Here is a 10,269-nt window from a genome sequence, read left to right as displayed (position 1 = left end):
TGTTTCTTTTTTTTTTTAAATTAGTTTATTTTAATTGGAGGATAATTACTTTACAATATTGTGGTGGCTTTTGCCATACATTGACATGAATCAGCCACAGGTGCACATGTGTCCCCCCGTTTTGAACCCCCTTCCACCTCCCTCCCCACCCCATCCCTCTGGGTTGTCCCAGAGCACTGGCTTTGAGTACCCTGCTTCATGCATCGAACTTGCACTGGTCATCTGTTTTACATATGGTAATATATACATGTTTCAGTTCTATTCTCTCAAATCATTCCACCCTCACCTTCTCCCACAGAGTCCAAAAGTCTGTTCTTTACATCTATGTCTCTTTTGCTGCCTTGCATATAGGACCATTGTTACCATCTTTCTAAATTCCATATATATGTGTTAATATACTGTATTGGTGTTTCTCTTTCCAACTTACTTCACTCTGTATAATAGGCTCCAGTTTCATCCACCTCATTAGAACTGACTCAAATGCATTCTTTTTTATATTGAGTATTATGTTGATTATTATTCCATTTGTATATGTACCGCAATTTCCTTGTCCATTCATCTGCTGATGGACATCTAAGTTGCTTCCATGTCCTGGCTATTATAAACAGTGCTGCAATGAGCATTGGGGTACATGTGTCCCTTTCAATTCTGCTTTCCTTGATGTGTATGCCCAGCAGTGGGGTTGCTGGGTCGTATGGCAGTTCTATTCCCATTTTTTAAAGGAATCTCCACACTGTTCTCTGTAGTGGTTGTACTGATTTGCATTCCCACCAGCTGTGTACGAGGCCCTCTTTGCCATACCCTGTCCAGCATTTATTGTTTGTAGACTTTTTGATGGCAGCCATTCTGACCGGCATGCGATGCAAACCCTGTTTCCTTGTTCATTTAAGCAGTGGCAGATGGCTGCTTCTTGCATTCCTCCAGCTCCTCTGCAGTCTCTGGGCTGGTGGGGGGAGCACTCACTGGATCGAAGTTTTGGGACTCTCATTCACATGTGGAGGCCAGAAGTCACTGATGGCTATGACATTTCTTGTTTATTGGTACAGCAGGAGATATTTTCATTTCACAGAGTCTTTAAGGGAAAGTAAGTAAGGCGTATATAAGGAGTTAAAGTTTGGGAAACAAATGTTTTCCGGGTCATTCAAAGACAATGGGACATAGAGAGGATTTTGATAAAATATAGGGTTTGCTAGGTTCCTTGTGCTGGACATTTTTTAATGATAACTGAATTTATAGTCTCCAACTCCATTAATTAATTACTTGTTTTTTTGGCTGGGCTGGGTCTTCACTGTTGTGCACAGGCTTTCTCTCGTGGTGGTGAACAGGGCTTATCCTCCCTGGAGAGCAATGAATACTGCGGTGGCTTCTTTTGTTGCAGAGCTCAGGCTCTAAGCGCACAGCCTCATTAGTTATGGCACCCGGGCTTAGTTGCTCCACAGCACATGGGATCTTCCTGGATCAGGGATCAAACCTGTGTCCCCTGCATTGGCAGACAGATTCTTAACCTCTGAACCACCAGGGAAGTCCCTCCAAGTCCATTCTTATCAGACATTCCCCAAATCTGAGGTGAGCCAGTTACTTACCGTCACCTGAGTGGCCTCTCCTTTTACCAGCCCAGAGTGACGTGATTTGGCTAAATCAAGGAATCCAACACAACACGGGAGTGTTCCGTGCACTTGTGATGCCTGCGAAGCAAAGCCCTATACCTGGGCTCAGGGGAACAGTCTGCAGCTTTACACACAGTAAGTTGAATAAGCAGAAAATGTGGACTCTGAAGGTGACTTCCATCTCTGCTTTACTTAGATCCCCTGTCTTCTCTGGGATGAGATTCTTACTATCTTGAGGAAGGTCACCTCTTTCCCATGTAAATTCCTCGGTTGAGTCCCCGCGTTGGCGGTGGAATGAGAAGAGGAAGCAGGACACCCACGACCTTACAGTCAGGGCCTCCCAATATAGGTAAAGAAAGTGCAGCTCTTACAGCCCAGGGCATAACTCACAGAGGAGGAGATGAGGAGGGAACCGCAGCTGTAGCTCCATTCTGCATCCTGTCTGGGGCACCATCGCTGAGCATTTCCGGGAGATTGACTGCCTGCCTCATTGTCCTCTCTTCAGTCTGTATGGATTGGCTCCTATTCCTCCTGCTCCCCGGAACGCTCGTGCTTCTGTGCTGGTCTTTCAGAGAGCGTGAGTCCAAAAGCAGGGAGGCAGAGGGGCAGGGTGATGGGGGATGGGAGTAATGTCCAAAAAGACCTGACTGGGGAGCAGGAGCTACAGAGACAGCCTTTGCTGGAGCCAGGCCCCTGAGCCTCAGTGGCTGATACTTCCCTTCCCCATCATGAAAAACGTTCCTGAAGACTCCACTGCTCCTGACGCCCAGTAGCTCTCCACACTCTCACTCCCAAGAATGGTGTGAGGGAAAGGAATGATAAAGAACTACTGGGGCTGAGCAAAACCAAATCTAAGTCTTGAACTGAAGTGAATGAAATTGAGAGTCTGCCCATCATGTCCAACTCTGTGATCCCATGAACTGTAGCCCACTAGGCTCCTCTGTCCATGGAATTCTCCAGGCAAGAATACTCGAGTGGGTAGCCATTTCCTTCTCCAGGAGATCTTCCTGACCCAGGGATTTAACCTGGGTCTCCTGCATTGCAGGCAATTCTTTACCATCTGAGCTACCAGGGAGTTATTTCTTATAAATGCCTCTGATAATCAAAAGAAACTTAAGTCATCTAGGGATTCCCAGGTGGCTCAGTGATAAAGAATCTACTTGCCAATGCAGGAGACTCAGGTTAGATCCTGGATCAGGAAGATCCCCTGGAGGAGGAAATAGCAACCCATTCAGTATTCTTGCTGCCTGGGAAATTCCCTGGACAGAGGAGCCTGGCAGGCTACAGTCCACAGGTTCACAATAAATCAGACACAACTTAGCAACTAAACAAACGATAACAACCACTTCTAACCAATCCCTGCCCTCTGAAAACCCCACTGTAATAATCAATTTTTGTAATGTTAAACAATTTCCTTGTTTTCACTCTATAAGTCGTCCTGTAACATCAGGTCTCTGAGCTTCATATCAGTCCCAAATTTGAAAGCTTCCAGCTTATGAACTGCTCTTAACGCTTAAGAAACTCATGTGTATGTGTTAGTCCGCTCAGTCGTGTCCAACTCTGTGAGCCCATAGATTGTAGTCCCCTCTGTCCATGAAATTCTCCAGGCATGAATACTGGAGTGGGTAGCCATTCCCTTCTCCAGGTAATAAACTCGTTCTAAATTCTATTTTATTGGAAAAAAAGAAGAATCAGTGGGTTTCCCTGGTAGCTCAGCTGGTAAAGAGTCCACCTGCCATGCAGGAGACACCAGTTTGACTCCTGGGTCGGGAAGATCCACTGGAGAAAGGATAGGCTACCCACTCCAGTATCCTTGGGCTTTCCTGGTGGCTCAGGTGGTAAAGAATCCACCTGCAATGTGGGCGACTGGGTTTGATCCCTGGATTGGGAAGATTCCCTGGAGAAAGGAATGGCTACCCACTTCAATATCTGGCCTTGGAGAATTCCATGGACAGAGGAGCCTGGAGGGCTATGGTCCTTGGGGTTGCAAAGAGTCAGACACAACTGAGCGACTTTCAAAAAATACTATTTTATTGGAAAAAAAAAATAAAGAACCATTGAGGCATCAGTAGCTGGGAAAATTAGACTCATCAACTAACACCCAGGGCTTAATAAGAAAGCTCAGAAGGGAGATCCTCCTCCTTCTTCTCCCTCATTAGATCCTGGGCCATCTGTCTCAACTAACCTCACCCAGCCCTACTAGCAATTAAATGCCCATTTCAGTGCCCTTTTCAAAGCTATAGCTGTAGGGTGAGCCTGAAAAGAAAGAAGGGAGAGCACTTCCTGGTTACCATGTGACTCCTAAAACAGATTCCTTGGTAGATCTGGCGCTGCAGAGAGCATCATCAGGGAGCAAGGAGGAAGGCCTGGGAAGTCTGGTCTTCTGGCCTCAGTCCTGACACCTACAGCGGCAGCCCAGCTCTCTTCCCCTTCACCACTTGGCATTCCTTTTTCTCACCCTGTGGTTCTCCCATATTGTCCAGATCCTCCCATGATGAGATTGATTTCTTGCACCTCCTGTGATGAATATATTGGCAAAAACTGCAGAAAGAATTTAGGTTCCTGCCACCCCAGATATCCTGATTTAGCATGCCAGACCAAAGAAGTATACTATCATCATTACACCGGAGGTGAGATGCAGAGAGGAGAATGGGAGGGATGGGACTTTGACTGTGCTACAGTTTGTCACCTGTACAGTGATGAGGTCTTGATGGATGGTCTCCAGATTCCTTTGCATTTCTAGTATTCAGTGACTGAATCCCTAATAGAGTCTGTCTGTTACAGCAACTTTGCTGTAAAGGTGTGTGGGCATTGGGAGCAGAAGCAAGTCACCCTGGAAGGAAACGGCCCCTTTTGTGGAAGGGGTTTCAAGTCCAGGGTCTACCTATGGGGATAGGCGGAAAGGGAGCGACTGTTCACTTGGGAACACTCTGTGCCCTGTCTGATGTCTAATCTGTGGCCCGGTTATTCTCCTACTCTTCAGATTATATCTACCAATATTCTGTGCTGGGTTGCCCAAGAAGATGTGCAGAGTATACACGCATCACCCCTCGGGAGAAAAATGTGTTCTTCTGTTGTAATACAAGCCACTGCAATAGCTTACCAGTAAAGGATGTGGTTCCATTCAATCCCATAGCAGAAGAGGTTTAGCCCGAGATATTCAGCTACTTTTTAGTGACCTCCCCTTGACAGCATTCTGCCCACCATTCTTTAACAAACATCAAGATCCAGAAATGCTTTCACAAGTAGCAAACACCCACACTGCCTCCTGAGAGCCAAGAAGCCCGAAAGAAATCAAACGTCGACAAAAAAGAAATGTAGTGTGACTTTGAAATGCTGTCTGGGCTCAACTTAGACAACCACACCCCGTTGTCTTGTTCTGCTATTCTTGTTGGGGGTCAAACCCCAAGTCTAAGGTGGGGGGGGTTGGGAACGGGGGAGGCTGCACTGGGACATGGGGGCACTGAATGTATTACAATAAAAACTCTACTGAATAAAAAGGCTATATTCAGGGGAACTCATGGGCTGTTTCCATAACGCACTCAATAAGAAGGAAGGGATACCGGACAAAGAATGATCTGGTAAAACTCTCCAAGTTATTTTACTTCTCAAATGTCCAGTATCCTAAATCTCATCAGACCCCTAACACTCAAGGCCTGGAGAGGTCTTCAAACAGGGAGAGCCTTACAAGGAGGGCCTTGTAATATTCCACGGAGAATATTCCATGTCACTCGAGAAGAATGCATATCCTGCTGTCATTGGCATCTACAATGTCTGTTACATCTAACTGGTTTATGATATTGCTTAAATCCTCTAATTCCTTATTGATTGTCTATTTGTTTTTCCTATCATTATTGAAGGTGAAGTATTGAGGTAGAATGTCTGTTTCTTCTTTCAACGCTGTCAAAGTTTGCAATATATATTTTGGTTTCTATTTGGCCTATGTATAATTGTCACAGCATCTTAATGAACTGGGTTTCCCAGGTGGTGCTAATGATAAGACCCCGCGAGACAGAAAGTGGTGTGGGTTCGATCCCTGGGTGGGAAATATCCCCTGGAGGAAGGGATGGCAACCCGCTCCAGTATTCTTGCCTGGAGAATCCCTTGGACAGAAGAGCCCGGCAGGCCACAGTCCATGGGGTTGCAAAGGGTTGGACACAACTAAAGTGACTTAACACACACAAACACACACACTTAATGAACTGGCCCTTTTATCCACATATAATGTCATTCTTTATTTCTGGTAACTTAGATCAGTTAGTTATTACTTTAGGTACCCTAGGTCTCTTTTGCTGACTATTTACAAGGAGTATCTTTTTTCATCCTTTGAGTTTCAACCTATTTGGGTCTTTAGATTTAAAGTGAATCTCTTGTTGTATAGCTTATGGATGGATAATTTTTTTTTAAAATCTGTTCTGTCAATCTCTGCCTGTTTATAAGAGTTTAATCCACTTATAGCTAAAGTAATTACTGACAAAGAAGGGCCAAACCTCTGCCATTTTAATATTGGTTTTCAGTATGTCTTATAGCTTTTTGAGTCCTCATTTCCTCCATTACAATTTGCATTTTGTTGATTTTTTTTGTAGTGAACAATTTTCTCTTTTAAGTTTCCTTTTGTGTATATTCTACAGATATTTTCTTTGGTTACCATAAAAACTACAGTTAGCATCCTACAGTTATAATAATTCAATTTGGATTGATATGAACTTAACTTCATTAATATTCAATTCAAAAACTACTGAAATACAGTTTTACTCATTTATGTTAGTAAAGTCATAAATTGCATCTTTATTCATTGCATGCCCAATAACATAGATTTACAATTTTTTATGTTTATGTTTTAAATCATATAGAAAATAAAAATCAATTTGCCTTCGCAAATGAGAATAACAAATGTTCTTTGAGAAGTTGCTAATCGTCAGACACTTTTCTAAACACTGTACAAGTACTGAATCATTTAAAATCATCATAGCTCAGTGAAGTACTTACTGGCATTATTCTATTTTACAGATGAGAAAATATAAGCACAGACTTAAAGTACTTTGTTTAAGTTCATAGAGCTGATATATGCTATAATCAGGATTTAAAATCCAATGTCTGAGGACAGAGTGTGCATTATTATAATAATTACTACATAATAAGGCCTCCAATTCTATTCCCTGACCCAATATTCTTTACCAAATTAAGTATTGCATTTACAGTGTGGATAGAAAAAAGCGAAATAGATTTTATTTATTTATTTGGCTGCACCAGGTCTTAGTGGCAGCATGTGAGATCTTTAGTTGCTGCACGTGGGAACTAGCTCCCTGGCCAAGGATCAAACCCCTGCATTAGGAGTACGGACGGAGTCTCAGCCACTGGACTACTAGAGGAGTCCTCATAATAGATTTTAAATGGGCATGCTAATCAATGATATCAGTGCTGTGTAGAATTCTCCTAGGTTCATTGGCAGAGTTTATCAGATATGCTTCCAGCTCCCCTCAGCTGTGCTGGATTTCCACATTTAGATAATTATTTAGAATAGATAAGAGAGTTTCAGAGGGAGAGCCAGGGAGACTTCATTTTTTAAATGAAGAATTCAAAAAATGAGGAAAGAAAGAAGAGAGAATGAAGAACAGAGAAAGGGAATTAAACAAATAAATGACCCCAAGGGAAAAGTCTGTGTCCTATTGGTGAGGTGCTTTGTCCGTCAAACTATGCCACCTTAATCTATCTGATTCACCCCTCTGACTCTCAAGTGTATGGTCAGAACCTTTGAGTCTGCTCTCTTCAGTTTTATTATTCTAAACAGACAAACAAAGCATCGATTTGAGGACACCACCCGATCAGAGAGTAAGACGAATCGAGACAACCAGGAAAGAACTGATTCTTAGGCCCTGACGTTTTGACTGTGTGATGTTTGAGGAAGCTACTGAACAAAGCGGGAAAGAGCTTTGACCCTGTTTCTGGAAAAGATGTATAGAGTCTTGCTTAAAGGAGGAAAAGGAGACCGGGTTAGGTATGACTTTACTGCTACAGTTATTGTCCTAAAATGTTGTGGGAGACGTGGGATTGCTGGCTCATACGAAAGTTCTACTTTTAATGTTTTGAGAAAACTTCATCTTGTTTCCTAGAGGGGCTGTACCCGATTCTATTCCCATCAGCATGTGCCAGGGTTCCGTTTCTTCACATCCTCACCAAACTCTTGTTATCTATTTTTTTTAAATATATTTATTCATTGGCTGTGCTGGGTCTTCGTCTCTGTGCAGGCTTTTCTCTAGTTGTGGAACAGGGGCTACTCTCTAGCTGTGCTTGGACTTCTCATTGCTGTGGCTTCTCTTGTGGAGTACAGGCTATAAGGGCCACAAGCTTCTCTGAACTGAAGAGACAGATACCCGCTCTCCACACACCTAACATAGACGAGTACGATAGAGGTAGAATAACTGCAATAAACACTTTCATTCAAAAGGACATAATGTGAGACTTCTCTGGTGGTCCAGTGGCGATGACCTCATCCTCCAATGCGAGGGGATGCTGGTTTCATCCCTGGTTGGGGAACTAAGGTCATACATGCCTCGCAGCCAAAAAACAAACCAAAAAAAAACCCACAAAAAAACAGAAACAATATTGTAACAAACTGAATCCAGACATTTAAAATGGTCCACATCAGAAAAATCGTAAAAGGGGAAAAACAAACAAACAAAAAAGAGATCATTTGAGACACAGTCACGGGTCCACGACAATTCTGAAGTCCGACCCTTCACAGGTAGTCAGTCCTGCAGCTGAGAATGGTTCCCTGTGGGTCTTAGCCCAGCCCTCTGCCCTCTGGGTTCTTAGTTCCTTCCTCTGAATCATTCTTCCTTCTCCAAAAGAAATGGCCCATGTTCCCAGAGGTCTCAGTCTGCTTCCTGTCCCTAGAAAACTGGGAATCAAAAAGACTCTTCATTTTTACTGTCTCTGTGTCTGTTAGCCTATGCTGATATAACTTCTCTTTTAATATTTATTCTATTTATTAGTGCTTATTTGGCTGCACCAGGTCTAACTTGTGGCATTCATACTCTTGGCTGTGGCGTGTGGGATCTAGTTCCCCAACCAGGAATCAAACCCAGGCCCCCTGCACTGGGAATGCGGAGTCTTAGCCACTGGATCACCAGGGAAGTTCTTGATGTAACTGAAATCTCTGAGCTGATGTAGATGCTCCCAGCAGCAGCCACCTGAGACCTCCTCATAGCCTCACTTCATTCACTGACCAGTGGCTGCAGAGGACTCTTAGAGCCCAGGAAGGGGTTACTTTTTCAGAACGGTGGTGAAGGAAAGTGTGCTTTCAGGATTCAAGGTGTGGGTGGTGTGTAGTTAGGCTGTTAGATTTCTCTTATGTGAGTTATCTGCACAGAATGTATCAGAAGAGCTGGAAAAACACAGAAAACACTACTAGCCTCTCCATGAGAACATTCTGACAATGTTTTTGATCAACACGGCTGTAAAAAATCTCTCACCTGATGAATACGCATAATTATGCATTTGTCCAAACCCATAGAATGTGTAGCACCAAGAGTGAACTGTATTATAAACCATGGTCTTTGGGTGACTATCATGTGTTAACATAGTTTACCGATTGTAACCAATGTACCACTCTGGTGGGGAATATTAATGGGGTAGACTGTGCATTTTGGCGGTAGGGGGTATAACAGAAATCTCTATACCTCCATCAATTTTGCTATGAATCTGAAACTGTTTTTAGTAAGAGTCTTTATTAAAATATTAAAATATCTCTCCTGTATATCAAACGGCATTGTTAACTCCAGTTGTCGCCTTGTGTGTTACACCCCTAGTCCTTATTTAATTTATGACTGGAAGTCTGTATCTTTGGGCCACCTTCATCCAATTCCCCTACCCTCACCCACCACCTCTGGTAATCACAAATCCAATCTTTGTTTCTGTGAGTTCATTTTGATTTCACAAATAAATAAGATCATATAGCATTGGTCTTTCTCTGTCTTACTTATTCCATTTAACATAATGCCCTAAAGATCCATCCACATTGTCAGAACAGATTGGCAGGATTTCCTAATTATTTTTTTTAATGGCTAAATAATGTTCCAGTGTGTGGGGATTTCCCTGGTAGTCCAGTGGCTAGACTCCAAGCTCTCAATGCAAGGGGCTCAGTTTCAGTCCCTGCTCAGATAACTAGATCCCGCATGCCGCAACTAAGACCCAGCACAGTCAAATAAAAAATATAGAGAGAAATACTTTCAAAAATATTCCTGTGTATGTGTGTATACACTGAGGTTATTTCCATGGTTTATTCTTGACATTGTCTTAAATGAGGTGTGGGACCTTAAGCTTTAGAGACAAGAGAATCCAACTTTCTCCCCAATAAAATCAGTTTCTTATATGGCATGATGTCTGAATACTTGGGAAATTTCTTTGAGAAGAGGGAGTGAGGGGCTAAGTCCTAGGTGTGGGGCGATCAGACACTTAATATTGAAGTCTTGCATCAGCGGAGAAGGCACTGGCAACCCACTCCAGTACTCTTGTCTGGGAAATCCCATGGATGGAGGAGCCTGGTGGGCTACAGTCCATGGGGTAGTGAAGAGTCACACACGACTGAGCGACTTCCCTTTCACTTTTCAATTTCATGCACTGGAGAAGGAATTGGCAACCCACTCCAGTGTTCTTGCCT

Source organism: Bison bison, unplaced genomic scaffold (genome assembly GCF_000754665.1).
Source record: "Bison bison bison isolate TAMUID 2011002044 unplaced genomic scaffold, Bison_UMD1.0 scf7180017864506, whole genome shotgun sequence".
In the NCBI taxonomy this organism is placed as follows: Eukaryota; Metazoa; Chordata; class Mammalia; order Artiodactyla; family Bovidae; genus Bison; species Bison bison.
Note: the sequence above shows the minus strand (reverse complement) of the source record.